At 43.1% G+C, this 16949-nt stretch overlaps 1 protein-coding gene across 4 annotated transcripts in view; it reads right to left on the reverse strand.

Moving 5' to 3' along the window:
- FNDC3A (fibronectin type III domain containing 3A) overlaps window positions 1-4387 on the reverse strand; it is a 56536-nt gene extending 52149 nt beyond the window's left edge. For 2 of the 4 annotated variants that reach the window (XM_035102061.2, XM_035102058.2), the window contains exon 1: window positions 4150-4386. The gene's annotated coding sequence lies outside the window, so the exon portion shown is untranslated. Of the gene's footprint in view, window positions 1-1386; window positions 4010-4149 lie in introns of those variants that run through there. The other 2 variants (XM_035102060.2, XM_035102059.2) reach the window with 2 other exon arrangements.
- Window positions 4388-16949: the final 12562 nt, after the last annotated feature.

The following is a 16949-nucleotide window of genomic DNA, read 5'->3' on the forward strand; positions in this document are numbered from 1 at the left end:
TCTGGTTTGCAGAAGAGATAACAGCTGAAAACTAACCATCTTGACCTTGGCAAACTTAATCACAACATGTCTTTTGAAGCATTCTCCGAAGCAGGTGAAGGGAGGAGAGTAAAAAAGCTTGTTTCAGTGGGAAGTCTATGTGCAATGATAAATTCCTTTGATAAATCACTAATGTCATTTTAATTAGGATATACAGCAGGCTTTTTTTTTTCTTATGTATTCCTGAAGGCCACCTGAAACCAATATTGGTGTGTGTGTGGAATGGTCCCTAACACTTTGCACCAAATGATCAATTATGTATAAGAAAGTTCAGAATACATACTGGTTATAATCAAGTCTTGGGCTGCATTATCATATAACTTGGAACCAGAGCCACATTTACACCATACAGGGTTAGAAACTCAGATATATAAGCTAGGTGCCAAACGGCTCATTCAACCAAGGTTTAATGCTCTAAAGTCTTATTTTTCAAATGATGGACTGGCTGCGATTGATTCTCAGTTAAACATCTGGCTTGTTCAGATGACAACCTTGAGCTGGCTTAAGAACCTTGAAAGAAGAAACATCACTTGATCCAGGGACAGTGCACATGTATACTGGCCTATCCCGAACTCTCTTTCTTAATGGTGACTGCTCCTGCTCAGACTGCACAGAAAAAGCAGTTTGGTTCCAGAAATTCATTCTGATTGTGTAGATTAAATATAACTGTTACATTTTTACAGAATGGGATATTAGTGTGTGAAACTAGTCCAGGTCCAATGATCCTCAAATGGTGGAGATGTCAGGCGTCATCCTGGCACCCAGGCATCTTCACTTGGTCACAAGTGGTTGAAAGTCAAGTGCAAAATGTGCCTGGCACCTGGCTAATTTTGAACACTGATATAAGCATTATAATATCATTTTAAACACTCATGGCTTCTACCCAATAATTATGGGCGCTGTTGTTTGTTAAAGGTGCTGAGAGTTGTTAAGAGGCCCTTATTCCCCTCACAGCCCTGCAATTCCAAAAGTAATTTTAGTATGCCATCTTAAGTGTTCTGTTCGGAGTGAGTGTGTGTACATGTGTGCACAAAGTAGTAGATGAACCACCTCTTCCAAGGACCTGCTGGCATGTACCACCCAATGTGGGACTTAACTCTTTCTTATTGCATGGGATCTTATTCTCTCTCTTCCTCCCCACCCCCGCTAGTTCTACATGGGGGTAGGGAGAGAGAGGGGGAGAGAATTGAAAAATAAGACCCCACTGATTGATTCTTACTATTCTTTTATATTGTGAAGTTTAAATGTTATTGTTTTAGGTTTGTTTTGCTTTATTACATATTATTGCTATTTTAACTTTTTGTAAGTTGCCCTGGCAACATCAGTGGTCTTTGACAAATTACTAACCTTCAGCATAACCAGCTTCACAGTGCTGTTACAAAGCTTAAGGGGTTGCTCAGAGCTCCACATAAGAGAAGTGAGAAATAAGAATATTTATATTTATTTAGGACTTTTCTTACATTAGAGGGAGTCGCAAACATCATCTCAATAATTGCCACAACACTTCCCAGCTTGTAGCTATACCAACCTCTTAATAGTCAACTCTAGTTGGGGGGGGGGGGGAGGCTAATACACAACTGAAACTATCAATTTACATACCCAGATTAAAATTAAGTTGGTTTCTTCAAATGGCAAGCCTGATAAATCTTGGAAGAATCAGGCAAAATAACAGAATCAAAGATTATACTATGCTGTTCTTCAGCAATCACAACATATCCAGTGTAAATCTTTTGGGTCAAATAGATGCAACTATACTTGAACACTTATTATTATTTAAACAGCTTGAAATCACAAGAGTCATGAACCTATTGAAAAATCACTTGGATTTCAAGCTATTGTTACGGCAAATGTAGGCAGGTATTACTTTTTAGTTTAAATTACAGTTTGCCATCCTAAGCATACATATGTATTTACCAGCATAAATGGCTGAATACTGAAGAAAGCATGCATTCTTAAAAAACGCTTTTCAATAATAAAAAGCAAGTATGTTTCATACACTAGTATGAAACAAATAGTGTAAAGGCAAAAATATAAATGTTTCTCCAGTACATTTGAACACAGTAAAAGCTGGAAAGGCACATGCATGCAAACAGGAAACACACACAAACAGTATGAGTTAAGTACACCTGCCAGCTTTTGCATCATCCACAGCCAACTGGCATGATTACAGGACAACATACCACTTGCCATATGTTGAGAAAGGGGTTCTGCAAGATTGGGGGTTTCCATCAACTGAATCACAAGCCCTCCAAATTTAATAACAGAGAAAAAGAGGGCTGGTGACTGCAGTCATTAGCCCTATTGAATAATCACAGCAGTTTCTGTCTTGACTACTGATCCTCTCCTACTTCAAAAGCCAGGAACAAGCATGGGGTAAAAATACTCATCTATCCAAATCTGCTGGCTACAGTAACTACCTTTTACACAAGAGAGAAGTTCGGGAAGGTACTATACAGTATATCTAAAAGCTGTGCACTCACTCTAGTCAAAGGGGAATAGCCAGAAGGCTACGTGGCATTCAGACACAGCAGCACCAGGGGGAGGGGGAGGGGAAGAGAAAGCAGCAGAGAAGAAAGGAAAGACATCACCTTTTCCTGCCCCTGGACTAATAATTTGCAGCAGGTAATAAAAGCAAAAGGAAATATCTGATTGCAGCACTAGAACGAACCCTTCCAAAAAGGAGAAGTGATCAAAAGAAAGGTCAGCTTTCTATGCTGAGGGGGTGGGTGGAGAGAAGAGGGCACTAGAGGGGACTTCCTGCAACACAGCAGAAATTCAAGTTGACATGGCAGGTGTGTACAAAGTTTAGGTCCGACTGCTGAACTCCACCGCCGCAAGAGAACAATAATATGAACTCTTTTACATTCACCTACTTCTCAGGCACTTCATTGCACCTATGAGCACAACCCCCCACCCCCGAAAGACTAGCGTCTTTCAACTACCTGCCATTTCAAACACAAATCTGCACATCTGAAGCACAATGGCTCCGTGCACAAATCCAATGACAGTACATCAGTTTTGATACCAGCATCTGAATCAAAATCCGTTTGCAGGAGCCCAGTTTCTGCACAAACCCACTCAGCAATTCTTGCAGGCCCAATATCCTGACAACTTCCAAGCTTCCTTCAATTTCACCACCTAAAGCTCCACTGTATTCACACACACACACACACACACACACCGCTAACCCCCCACCCCCAATCTCCTATACTGTATCCTTATGCAAGACTCCTACATCCAAGTCACCACACACCTGTGTCGTGTGGCCTTTTAAACATCCAATACTCCAAAGACCATCAGAATCACCAACCACCAACTCCGGTCTCCCGATTTCCTCAGAATCCATTCTTCTCCGCCCACCCCGCAACCCCCTTCGCAGCAAACTCCCTGTTCCCACACACCGGTGACAGTCACTCCCACCACACTTTCACCTGGGAGAACCTGGGAAGGTGAAAGTGGGTTTGGGGGTTGTTGGCAAAGTGGTTTAAGATGACTGGAGTGGGCATGGGTGCCGGGTGTGTGTGGCGTGGGGAAAACAGCTTGAGATAAAAGAGTGTCCTTTTTCCTTTTTTAAGCTAGTGGAGAGGGTGGTGGTCCTCTTAGAACGGGGTGGGTTGCAAATTGAAAGGAATGCAAGAGATGACCTGCAGGGACTGGTGTGTGTGTGTGTGTGTGCAATGAAAAGGTGTGTAATGCAAAGGTTGGCAACGGGATTAAAAACTTGGGAAGGATGCAAGCAGAGATGACCTTCCGAGGAGAAAAGCAGCCTCTTTGGAGCAAGGAGGGCGGGAGAGTGCATTTTTTTTTACTTGTTTCTGTTACATCGGCAGTCGCGGACGACTAAGGATCCGTGCCGGGGAGATCAGCTGGGAAAGAGGCGCTGGCAGTGTCGGTGGTGCTGGGGTTGAGGGGATGAGGACTTCCTCGCGTGTGAAGCGGAGAGTGCGCCCCCAGACCCACACCAACCCCTTCCTCGCCTCCCAGCAGCCCCCCAAACTCAAGAGACACCCTGGCTTCCAACCCTCCCGACCCCTCCGCTAGCCCCACCCTGGCGGCCCGGCAGACCCCTGGAGCCCCGTCCATGAGGAGCGGGAAGACCCGGCTACTTACGGGCGCAGGCAGGAGCTGCTGGCAGGGAGGCGGGCGGCGGGCACCGGGGAAGCCTCAGCCGCCTCCTCAGGCTCGGCGCTGCGGGGCGTCGCAGCAGCAGCAGCAACAGACTCAGTCAGACGGCTGCGCCATGATGGAATGCAGACTCCCGCACATGCGCACTGCCGCCGCCGCCGAGGAACTAAAGAGGGGACACGCGCGTAGAACGAGAGTGGGAATCGGTGCGATCGGGCTCGCCAACCACACTGCGGTCCCGAGTGCCCTCGTCTCCGAGGTTAAGAGGGAGCCCCGGGCGGGGGAAGGGGGGCCAGGGAGGGCGTGCTCTCCGGATCCACGTGACGGGTGTTTTGGTTCTGTTTATCTTTTGTTTGCCTTGTACACGTTATCGTCGCATTACGTTTTCCGGATCCTTGTGCATTGCTCTCGAGACACCGGGAATGTAAATCCATGCTTCTAAAGTACGCAAGGTCAGAGCGGTGGGGAGCCGCTCACCCCCCACTCCCCTTCCTCAACCCCCCGCGGTCAGCTTTCTCTTAGGGCTGCATGCCAGTGGTAAACGAGGCCAGAGGTAAAACTCGCCGGAGCAGCAAATGTAAATGTTAAGCCTTGTGCAGCATTTAATTGTTTGCTGCATTTAAATGCCACCTGTTCCGTGGTTCTCCTTTCTTCTTCAATACCCCCACAACAATCCTGTGAGGTGGGCAGGGCCGGCCCCAAGACATTTCGGCATCCGAGTTGGACCTCAAAATGGACCTCCCTCCCTCCTTGCCAGGGAATAAGGGGATCAGGGAAGATCTACACTTGCAACAAGGGTGGCAGGGTGACATCAGGATCTGCTATCCCTGTGGACCCTGCCGCCTGAAGCAGTCTCCTCACCTCATGGGCTCTGGAGGTAGGTTAAGCTGAGATGCAAATGACTGACCAAGAGTCACCCAGTGATCTTAACGACCAAGTGTGGAATCAGACCCTTGTCTTCCAGATCCTAGTTCCATACTCTAACCACTAAGAAACACTGCTACACCAGTAGGCTTAGTATCCCCCCTCAGTATCCCCACCAACGCAAGGACACATTGCAGAGAGGCAAAAACATTTAGGGTGCAAAGCAGAGTTAGTCAGAGGTGTTGCCTGGGAAGGACTCAGAAGGTGGTATGGAGATGCCTTCAGCTTCCTGGCCTGGAAGTCAAGTCACATTCAAACTAGTGCTGATACTAGAATTGAACATATTGCATTTTAAAGTTAGAAGGAGGGAAAAGGACTTTACTGAGGTAAAGTGAATATAAAGCACCAGGTTTAAAGCTGACTACAATTTCCATATATCCAAGGAAACGGGTGGTAATGTATTTTACAGAAGATTTGTGTTAACATATAATATAAATCCCACCAGACTGCCTGAAATTTACCAGATTCACACATTCATTAATAACTAGATTTCCATGTTAGTTTCTCTAGGCTGAATCTCATACATTCTGTAACTAGGGGGCTAGTGTGACAGCGGTCAACGTCTTCTGATGCTGTGTAATTATGCAACAATTTACAAGAATTTAATGAAACACTAGGAAGAACTTTCTGACAGTAAGAACTGTTTGCCAGTGCAATGGACTGCCTCGGAAGGTGGTGGATGAGATTAAGCCATCAGCCCTGTATTTTTCTAAAACAGAAGAGTGTTTGATTTACTACAACAATTTTAGAGTAGAATGAAATAAAGGAATTAACATGTGCTGCTTGGACTGTAAAAGTAAAAAGGGAAAGGACTCCTGGATGGTTATGTCCAGTCAAAGGCGACTGTGCGGTTGCAGTGCTCATCTTTGCTTTCAGGCTGAGGGAGCCGGCTTTTGTCCACTGACAGCTTTCCGGGTCATGTGGCCAGCATGACTAAACCACTTCTGCTGCAATGGAACACCATGACAGAAGCCAGAGTGAACAGAAACACTGTTTACTTTCCCACCACAGTGATACCTATTTATCTACTTTCACTGGCGTGCTTTCAAACTGCTAGGTTGGCAGGAGCTGAGACAGAGCAACAGGAGCTTACTCCGTTGCGGGGATTCGAACCGCCAACCTTTCAATCGGCAAGCCCAAGAGGCTCAGTGGTTTAGACCACAGCACCACCCGCGCCCCTGCTGAACTGTAATAACCTGCCAGGGGATCATTTAATTCATGAAGGGTTCCTCTGAACTTAATCTGAGAGACCAATGCATGCTCATTGGTAATTAGGAATGAGATTGAACAATAAATCCTAACCATGGTGTTTCATTTTTGCATGATGGGTTTTGTAGTTTTAAAAGTGCATAAAAGCTTTGTTTCATATAAAATATGCATAGGGTCAACCTGTGTTGCATGGCTGCCATCTTACAAACCCTTTCCTGAGCATAGGCCTAGTTCTCAAGGCAGCTAATGAGGAAAGCTAAGAAGCTTTAGAGTCTGATTCTGGATACAAATGGGTCTGAGTGTGGTATAGAGATTAAGAGCCTAAACTACAAATAAGAACCTCTGCAGTTAAAAATTTGCCACTGCTGTGAACTTTAGGCAAACCACTCTCTCACCGTCAGTTCTATGCTTCATCTGAAATATGGGGAATACGAACACTGCCCACCTTTTATTTTGTTTAGGAGATGCCTTTCACATACATTTTAATTTGATTTACAACCCCACAATAAAAACAGGTAAAAATAATTTATTTTTAAAACAACAACAACTCAAGGTAAATTTAATAGCAATACAAATAAATGTCTAGGGCAGAGACCTAAGATACTTTTTTTATTTCACCCAGCTGAATGAAACCCTTACAACATAGTTGTAAGAACTGCAACTAGATAATGCACATAGAATGCTCTGAACATTTGAAACCACCATACAAATATTAAGTTTTAATGTGTGCATGTAATAAAGTAAAATATGATTTATTTTTAAATGAACTCAAAAGGACTTATATTGCATGGGTGATTGGGTTGTAGGTATGCCTCAATGCCCACAATTTACAGCAAAAAAGTACCAGTAGGAGAGATGTGGGGAATCTCTGACCCTCCAGATGTTGTGGAACTACAACTATCACCTCTGGCCATTGGACATGCTTGCTGGGGCTGATGGGAGTTGCAGTTCAGCAACATCTGGAGGCACAAAGGTTCCCTGCACTTGCAGTACAAAAAGATACATCATGACACTCTGTTAGACCTCCCTTGTTGCACCCTGGCTTCAGACAAACACGTCCACACCCGGTTCATCCAGTAGACAGGGACCAATTCAGTGTACCATGTTTTCACAGATGGCTGTACTCTACAGGCCAACTCTTCAGCACAACAATTCAAGAAACAGTCATTATGCAAGAAGTGGCAGGCAGTCTCAAGACTGAGTGAGTGCTCCACAATTTCCTGCAATGTCACTTAAGGGATCAGTCAATCCTTGACTGTACTTCCACTTACTCCATATAGTCCCAGAATCAGAATGTCACTGGAGTTAGGAAGCTATGTGCCCTACTTTATTCCTCTATTTGAAGTGCTATCAGATGATAGTCCTCTGTTTGAAAGCATTCTCTTGGTCAGCCTTTGCCCACCCAGTGTAAGGTTACCAGATTTTTTTCAACAAGTTCGGTGACACTTTTCAACTTCAATAGTAATGATAGGATTTTGTCAGGGGACTGATTTGTAATTCTGGGGACTGTGTCCCCGGGAAATGGGGATGTCTGGTAACCTTAACCTAGTGCCCTCCGGATGTATTGGACCACAGTCAAAATCCTGTTTAAAGATAAAGAACTCTCAGAAAGGAGACCTTTAAACCAACCACCAGCAATGAGCACCAAGATAGCAGACTGAGCAGGCACGGAGGATTGCCGGTTATTGTCCGCCCCACTACAGTAAGGTGCATTGTTTTCATATTGAAAGCATAGTAATTGTTTCTATACATGCATTGATACACAAGCAATTTTCATGCAAATCTGTGCCAACTTTTGCTTTCCTTTTGGGCAAAGTGTTTCCTCTTTTTGGCAATACAGTATTCTGAGTGGGCGCTGTGCCTTGGACTTTTGCGCCCCCCCCCCAGGTCTTGTCCTGGCGTCAACACTGCCCCATTTCCACAAATACTGTAGTCCAGACTCCAGGCAATTGGAAATACACATTTCCGATTGAGTATTTCGCAACCTAAATGAACCCCAAATTGATATTACCCCCCACGGTGGAAAAATAAATAAAGGCACCTTACAAGTACATGTATTTTTCCCCCACCACAAGGTTAATGACCGTGTTGAGAAATATTGGCTCTGGAAAATAGTACAGCGAGGAAGGCTTAAATGCCAGCACTACTGCAGGTGAAGGACTCCTGTAGATGACCTGTTTATTTGGCACTAGCAAACCTTATACCTGATGTTGCTAAGAAAGCTTCAATCCATCAACTTTATTCGAAAGGAAATCAGGTTGAGTGGGGTTATCTTGAGTTTTCTGGAGTATGTTAGCAACATGCAAGACACACAGCTCTATTTCTCCTTTACATCTGCAGGTGAGAGCTAATAAACTAAAGCCTAATCCAGATAAAACTGGAGGCACTGTTAATGTGTGGCTTCCTAGACTGGATGGAAGGGAGTTTGCGTGCTCATGATAGGGTTACACTCCTGAAGGAGTGGGTACACAACTGAGGGATCCATTGCTGTTGCTTGAGGCTCAGGTGGACTTGGTGGTATGGAGTGCCTTCCATCAGCTTTGGCTGGTAGACAAGCTGTGCTGCTTTCTGGACAGGGATAGCCTAATTTCTGTCATCTACCGTATGCTCTGGTAAACTAGGTTAGATTACTTCAACCTGTTATACATGGGACTGCCTCTGAAAATGGTTCAGAAACTTCAGCTGGTGCCAAATTCAGCAGCCAGGTTGCACACCAAGGCATGATGGTTTGAGAATATGATGCCAATCTTAGCCCAGAGTGCTAGTTTTGACCCATAAAGCCTTAAATGGCTCAGCATCGCAATACTTCAAACCCCACCTCTCTCCATATGAACTGTCCTGCACCTCCATTAGAAGTCCAGAGGATGACAGCACAAGAACGGGCCTTTTCTGCAGTGGCTCCCCGCTTGTGAAATGCTCTCCCCAGGGATACTTGCCTGGTGCCTTCATTACATATCTTTAGGCAACTGGCAAAAACAGGAATTTGACTAATTAAAAAATCTATGGCCTTTTAAATGGTGGGGGGGGGATATTGTTTTTGTTATTCTTCAAAGTCTCTCAGCCCCACTCACCTCACAGAGTGTTTGTTGTGGGGGAGGAAGGGAAAGGAGAATGTTAGCTGTGTTGAGACTCCTTAGGGTAGTGATAAAGCGGGATATCAAATCCAAACTCTATTATGCTATGCATTTTTGTGTTTTTATAGTGTAAACCGCCTCAGATGAAGAGCAGTATAGAAACAGATAAATAAATAACAAAAAATACTTTCCAAAATATAGTAGATTCACCCTGAGTTGCTTACACAAATCATACATGGAAGTTAGACTCTTTATCGAGCATTTGCTCTGATTTTATTTGCATGGAAACTACAGCAATAAGCAGCAATCCTGCATTCATCCTGATTTGCTTTTGTGGTGGTTATATGTCTTTCTGTTAATCACATTCATCCCACACTTTTCAGTGCATTTCCCCATCACTTTCCAAACTGCAGAAAGGTCGTTTTTGTTGTATATATGTATATACAATACGTTGCATGAGGGCAACAGAGTGCTTATAATCCATTTTAATTGCACATATGCTTGAATCTCACCTGAAAAATATTGACAGTCTGGAAGCAACTCAAGATTGGACCACAAACCTCTTAAAGGTAAGAGATAATGGCCAGGTGATCCAATCATGCATGCCACATATGCAATTTTTTTTGTAATTTTTAAAAATTGAAATTGTTGTTAATGTCAAGTTTTAAATTGTAACCCTCACTGAAATCTTAGAGTGTAGGGCAGATAATAAACAACAACAACAATAATAATGGCAGCAACAACATATTTTAGCCCAAAGTGTTTGAGCTTTTATCTTTGCCCTCTTTAGGTGATGTTGGATTTATTTCAACACAGACTGGCTTTTACAAAATAACTACTTTGTTTATTTGTGACTGGATATTTTTAGGCCTGTGGATGAAATGGACTTGGATTAATTGTTGCTTTATATATCCTCCTAAGACTAGAGCATGCAATTGCTTCCTTACTACATGGAATTATCTGAGTTATAAATAAAAAATGGCTTTATGTTACTTTCAGGTAAGCAGAAGACATGGAGGAAGGCTATGTGTACTGCTTCTAGCTCTTTTAGCTGCAGCAAATCGTTTACCGCCATATAAAATTTAATTTATGCAATTTTTATCCCACCCTTCCTACAAGATACTAAGATATTTTGAGAATATAACTTGTTCAGTTATTTTTGCTGGGTGCTTAGAAGACTTGGGGTACAGGCCCTGTGGCATGATTTTGCATAAAATTTGCATACACAAGTATATATGTATAAGTGCCATTTTTAGGCCTCTAAGCAAATTACTGTAAAATGGTGTGTGGCCAGGATCTCATCAGCACTGTGCTTTGTGACATGACTGTAGCGAAGGCACTATGTTCTTTGCAGACTGATTGAGAGATGTTTAACACACCCTTAAAGCACATGGTTTCCCCCAGAGAATCCTGGGGAATGTAGTTTGTTAGTGGTGCTGAGAATTGTAGTTCTGTGTGTAGCTAACCCTGCACAGAGCTGTGTTCTGCCTCTGCAGTTGGTAGCAGCGATGCTTCTGAATACCAGTTGCTGGAAACCACAGGAGGGGAGAGTGTTTTTGTGCTTGAATTATGCTCTCAGGTTTCCCGAATGCATCTGGTTGGCCACCATGAGAACAGGATGCTGAACTAGAGGAACCGTTGGCCTGATCCAGCATACTGTTCTTATGTTCCTAAGCTCCCATAATTCTTTGAAGCCATATGCTTTAAATGTATGGCATGAATGTGACCAATGTCTACTGAAAACTATTTTATTTCAGCAAGCCTACCCAAACAGATAACTTAGTTACCTATATGCATTTTAAGTTTTACTGACCCTATCTATCTATCTATCTATCTATCTATCTATCTATCTATCTATCTAATCTATCATTTATCTACTATCTATCTATCTATCTATCTATCTATCTATCTATCTATCTACCTACTGTATCCATCTATCTATCATCTATCTATCATCTGTTTTCTAATAGTTTTGCAGGTTTTAGTTGTGTTTTACCTATAATTTTATTGCACAAAGACCTTGATTTCAGGGCTCTTAAAACCCCTGCTCATTCCACCTGCTTTTATTCTTTATAATTAGAGGGTTATATTGAGTGTCAGTGTCTTAAATATTTTAAAGAGAGGCCAGAAAGGAGAAAGTTCACACCACCCAATGAAAACATACTTCGCATACAGGATGTGTATGTTGACCAGGAACAAAAAGCTGGTTAATCATTTCACCTCAGAGAGAATTCCTGGAATCTTCAGTGTTCTGTATCAGAAATCTCATAACTCCTAATGTGTTGGGGATGCGGATCTGTCTTAAAAAACAAAAGCTCACTTTCTGGGGAATAAAATGTTTGGATTACAGTCCTTTATTTCACTGAGAAATATTAATTTTCCTTTTAAAATAGAAAAGTTCAGTTAAAAACTGCAAGCAGCAATAAATAAACAATATCATGCAAAATACCTCCCCCCCCCAAAAAAACCCAGCTACCTTGTGCGAATGCTAATTGAACTAACTATGTTGCAGCATCCCACATTAAAAAGGGGGAAAGCATAATATCTGCCAAAAGCTTTCTAGAAGAGTCTGATTTTGTCCTGGTGCTTAAAGGGGCATCATAAAAATGATGCTGTATTCCTCATTGGTCCGGTTTACACATTACACTGAGCCAAATCATGGCTTAGTGCAAACACAAGAGTTTGTGAGCTCCTGGAAATGATATTGTGGCCACTTCTTTCCTCCTCATTCATTTTGCTGCTTCACCACACTGAACAAATCATGGTTCAGCATGGCATGTCACCCTAACCAAGGCCTTCGGTTTAGCTCTCTCCAGACCAGCCATAAGTTATAACCAAGTTTCCCCTTCCCTGTCTTCATAGTGGAGTTGTCCTAGCTCCACCATCATTTTGTAGCTCTTTTCTGAATCTTTTTCCAGCTCTACAATTTCCGTTTGAGGTGTGGCGACCAAAACTGTGCATGGTATTCACATTGTATTACAAATGGAATACATTAGCAGTTTCATTCTCAGTCCCTGACCTAATGATCCATAACATGGAATTCACATACGGTATTTCACAGCTGCTGCACATTGGGTTGACATCTTCATCGATCTGTCCGCCATGACCCCAAGGTTTCTTTCCTTGTCGTTCACATGAGTTCAGACCCCTTGAGAGGTTTTGCCCCAATGTGCACCACTTTAAAGTTGTTTGCATTTGCTGTTTCAAAGTGCATCCATCCAGTTTGGAGAGATCCTTTTAGAGCTTTAGGTAATTTTTTGTTTGTTTGTTGTTGTTTTTTACCACTGCAAATAATTGGTGTCATTGGCAAACATGGCCACATTACTGCACTCTTCTACACCAGATCATGTACGAACAATTTTAAAAGCTCCCGATCCTGATCCAGTTCCTTGGTGGAACCCACATCTTGCTTTATTCCTACTTCCTCTTCTTTAACAAGTTACTGAACAATAGAAATAGAAATATTTTATTGTCACTGTACCACTTGTTTACAGTGAGATTAAACGAGCCCCCTTCCCCCCCCCACAATCTCTCAGTCCTTGTTACACTCTGTGCTGTCGTATGACCCCCCAACGTCAGCTGCAGTGTTGCTGCCTTCCATTCAGCAGCCTCACGGCCCATGGGTACAAATTGAGAGGACCTCACCTCTTATCCCATGATTGCTAATCTCACTCAGGAAACTTTGGTGAAGTAGTTTATCAAACACGTTTTGAAAGTTTTTGATGCAATGTCTACTGAGTCACCCCATCCACATGCTTATTATTAACTCCCAAAACCTCTAAAAGGTTAATTAGCTAGGGTGTACCCTTGCAGAAGCCATAGGAGTTGTTCTTCAGCAAGACTTGCTCTTCCATATGCTTTGTTATTTTATCTTCGGCCATGCTTTCCACCAGTTTCCCCAGAGCAGATGTTAAGCTAACCAGTTTGCCATTTCAAGGATCCCCACTCCCTTAAAAAATAAATAAATGTTGCATTGGACACTTTCCAGCCCTCAAAAGCAGGGACTGACCTTAGGGGCAAGTTACATATTTTTGTTCAAAAATAAACTATTTCACACTTGAGTTCCTTAAGAACTCTCAATGAATGCCATCTGGACCTGGAGGTCTGTTGGTTTTTAATTTGTCAATAAGGCCCAGAACGTCAACTCTTGTCATCACTGTTTGTCTCACTTCCTAAAAGGTTTCAAAAACCATTGAAAAGTGGGTGGAGCAATCAATTCAAATTTTACCTTTGCTCTGCAGGCTAGTTTGCACACATACACACAAACACACACCCTAATCTAGGCAGCCGAGAGGCATTAATAGTTCAAGCCTCACTGCAGTCAGGCAAAAACACTTAATGGTGCAAAGCAGGACCCTTCAGGGGGGCTGGCAGGAGGAGGGCTATGACCTGGGGAAAGTGTCAAGACCTGAGGATCCATACCTCTTATTTGACCCACCATCACTTTACATTAAGAAAGCATGCTGACTGAAGGTTCACCTTCTCAATGCTGCTGGAGTTGTCAACTACCAAAGAGCTCCCCTCACCATGTGCTATCTTGTGGCTCTTACATAATCTGCCTAATAAAGCTTTCAAGGAAATGCTAGAGAAGCATTAAAGCTAAGCAGCATATAAATGACATGAACTCATAAATTTATGGGTATTATAATTGAAGAGTATGGGATTCAGCATCTGGAAGATGGGGAAATAAATCATGCAATTTGTTTTATTGCTCCTGAATACTGTATATCTTGGTACCATTGAAGAGTCTTTTGGTGTATGAGCTGCAAATCTCTCTTCAGCTATGCAAGTACAAAACAAAATGCTTTATCTTAGAACCCAGAGTTCAAATAGTTCTCATTTTGAAAAGATGGTGAGTTTCAGACTGCTGTTGCAGCCAGAGAGATTACTTCCAAGATGAAAGGGATCTGAGGGCAGCAGTCCAGAAGCAGTTTTAGGGGATGAGTTTGGGTGTTTGGTGCTACATCTCTGACGCAATTTCTCTTCATTATCACCCACTCCATTAGACGTTAATGAAGCTGACCCTGAAACATGCTATCTGAAACACTGTCTGCCCCTTTACCAACCTTCAACACTACTGAGTTATTAGGAGAAAGTTCTGCTTGTGGTAACTGCACCATACAAGGCAGTCATAGGGCTGTGACTTGAAACTGGGCATTTTTTGCTGTCACCAATGGAATGCCCTTCTTTCTGTCATACTTGAAGCCTATTAGTTCCTTCAAACTTACATTTTTTGCCCAGACTTCCCCTGACCCATAAGATTGGACTCTGTTTTATGCCCTTGAATCCTTTGAACTTTTGCTTATTTGCTTTTAAATGGTTTTATATGTTTTACACTGTTGTTTTATTGATTTGAAATTGCATTCTTGTTTTAATTACATCTATCTATCAATAAAGCTTTGATATTTATAAAATATTGGGTGGTTTAAAAATGCTTAAATATACTATAAGGTTTTTTTCTGTACAGACAAGTGGTGTAAAATCACTATGAAATGTAAAAAAAAGCAAAAAAAATTTTTTGTCAAAGGCTTCCATTCCTAGCCATGCCTTTGCTGAAGTCTAAGGAAACCAGATGGTGGAATGCCTTGTGGGTTGTTTCGGAAAAAAATCCAATTCACAAAAAAATCCAACCCTCCAAAAGTCTAAGTCTAAGGCTTAGCTTTCTCATGTGGTGACGTGTTTATGGAGCCCTCCACCTGTGAGCAAGAAAAGGCTCCCCCTGGTCATTTTTGCACCCTGTTCACAGCCCATGAAATGTGGATAATTGGATAATTGTAGGATTATGTACTGTTCCAACTTAAAGTTTCCGAAGCTCTTTCAAGAAAGCCTGGCAGCCTACTGGATCCTGTATGAACATAAGAATGCCTTCGTTGGGTCAGAGAAAGTGTCCATCCAGGCCAGTGTTCAACTGCAATGGTGTTAAACCAGATGCTCAACTCTGTCATCAGAGGCAAGGTGGGCCGAGATGTTTTGACCCCTGAGGCAAAATGCCTCATTGCTGCCCCTGATCCAGCCCCTGGATGCATGATGTGCAGGGGCCATGAACCACTGCAAGGGCTTCTCCTCAAGGAAAAGCCCTTGCAAGCCCTGCCAACCTGCCTCCTCATTCCTCACAACAGTCAAGAATGCTTACATTCTGGTACTGGCCAGAGTCTCAATGCACCTGTGTCATCCCACCTCCTCTCCCCATAACCTACTCCATCATAGCACTGACATAGTCATGTCCCAGGCAGGCCACTGTAGTGTTGGTGCACCTGAGCGCAGTGGCTGGCTGTGCGGTTACAGATGAGGCAGCAGAACAAGCCTCCAAGGAGAGCACCACTGCTGTCATTGCCACTGTGGCGGTGATGGTCAGAGGCAATGTGTTCCTTGGAGGCCTGATCTGCAACCTCTGTGGATCAGCTGGACAAAATAACACAACATGATGGCCAATAACAATGGCACTAAACACTATTTGTAGACTAATACAAATGAACAGAAATTGCAACCAAAGTCTCTAAATCTTCTTCACCAGTCGCAGTAGAATAATTCAAAAGTTCGATATATACATAATCTGTCACCAAATATCGCCAGAACAGAGTTTCCGGATAACCATCAGTGACTACAGTGTCATATGAGCACTGATCCAGAGCATATTTTCTACAGCGTTTGTATTTACTTACATGTAAGATTAGCTTGTTAAGAAATTGAACTGCATCCTTCTCATATTAATTCTTACAAGTCTGGCTGATGAAGAATTGATCAAGATTGGCTGATAAATCATTGAACAAAACAGATTGGTTATCCGGAAACTCTGTTTCGGCAATATTTGGTGATGTATATATCAAACTTTTGAATTATTCTACCACGACTGGTGAAGATGATTTAGAGACTTTGGTTGCAATTTCTCTTCATTTGTATTAGTCTATAAATAGTGTTTAGTGCCATTGTTATTGGCCATCGTGTTGTATTATTTTGTTCAGCTTGTCTATATTGCAACACAGGGGTCTGTTTACAGACCTCTGTGGATCATGCTGTCCAAAGTAGGCTCCCTCACCCTGATTCATGGGTGGGCCAGCCCTCATTTAAGGTTAGCATTGTCAGGGACTTTTCAAGGCCTGTGCCACAGTAGGGGCTACCACTGATCACCATGGAACTGTGTCCCTGCTTGTCTTGTTCCTTGCCGCTGTTATGGGCTCCTTCAGAAAACTTCCTGAATAGGCATTCATCTGTGGTGTGCAGTAAATTTTCTCATAGGGAAATAGTTATGGCCAGAGGTGCCTGCTTGTGAGGGCGATTGAGGGGTGTGTGTGATATCACATGCATGAGCACCACACCCATAGCTGCCAAGTCTCCCACTGAAAAATGCGGGATCAGCAGCGGCGTGGCACCGGAAGTCACTTCTACGCATGTCTGGACATGCGTAGAAGCAACTTCCGGTGCTGGTGCTGCCCGATTTCCGGTGCCCAGACATGGGCAGAGTGGCTCCTGAAGACGCTTTTACACATGTCCAGACATGAGTAGAAGCGACTTCTGGTGACACTGCCCGATTTCCGGTGCCCAGACATGGGCAGAGCGGCACCCGAAATGGAGCCTCCC

Source organism: Zootoca vivipara, chromosome Z, assembly GCF_963506605.1.
Source record: "Zootoca vivipara chromosome Z, rZooViv1.1, whole genome shotgun sequence".
In the NCBI taxonomy this organism is placed as follows: domain Eukaryota; kingdom Metazoa; phylum Chordata; class Lepidosauria; order Squamata; family Lacertidae; genus Zootoca; species Zootoca vivipara.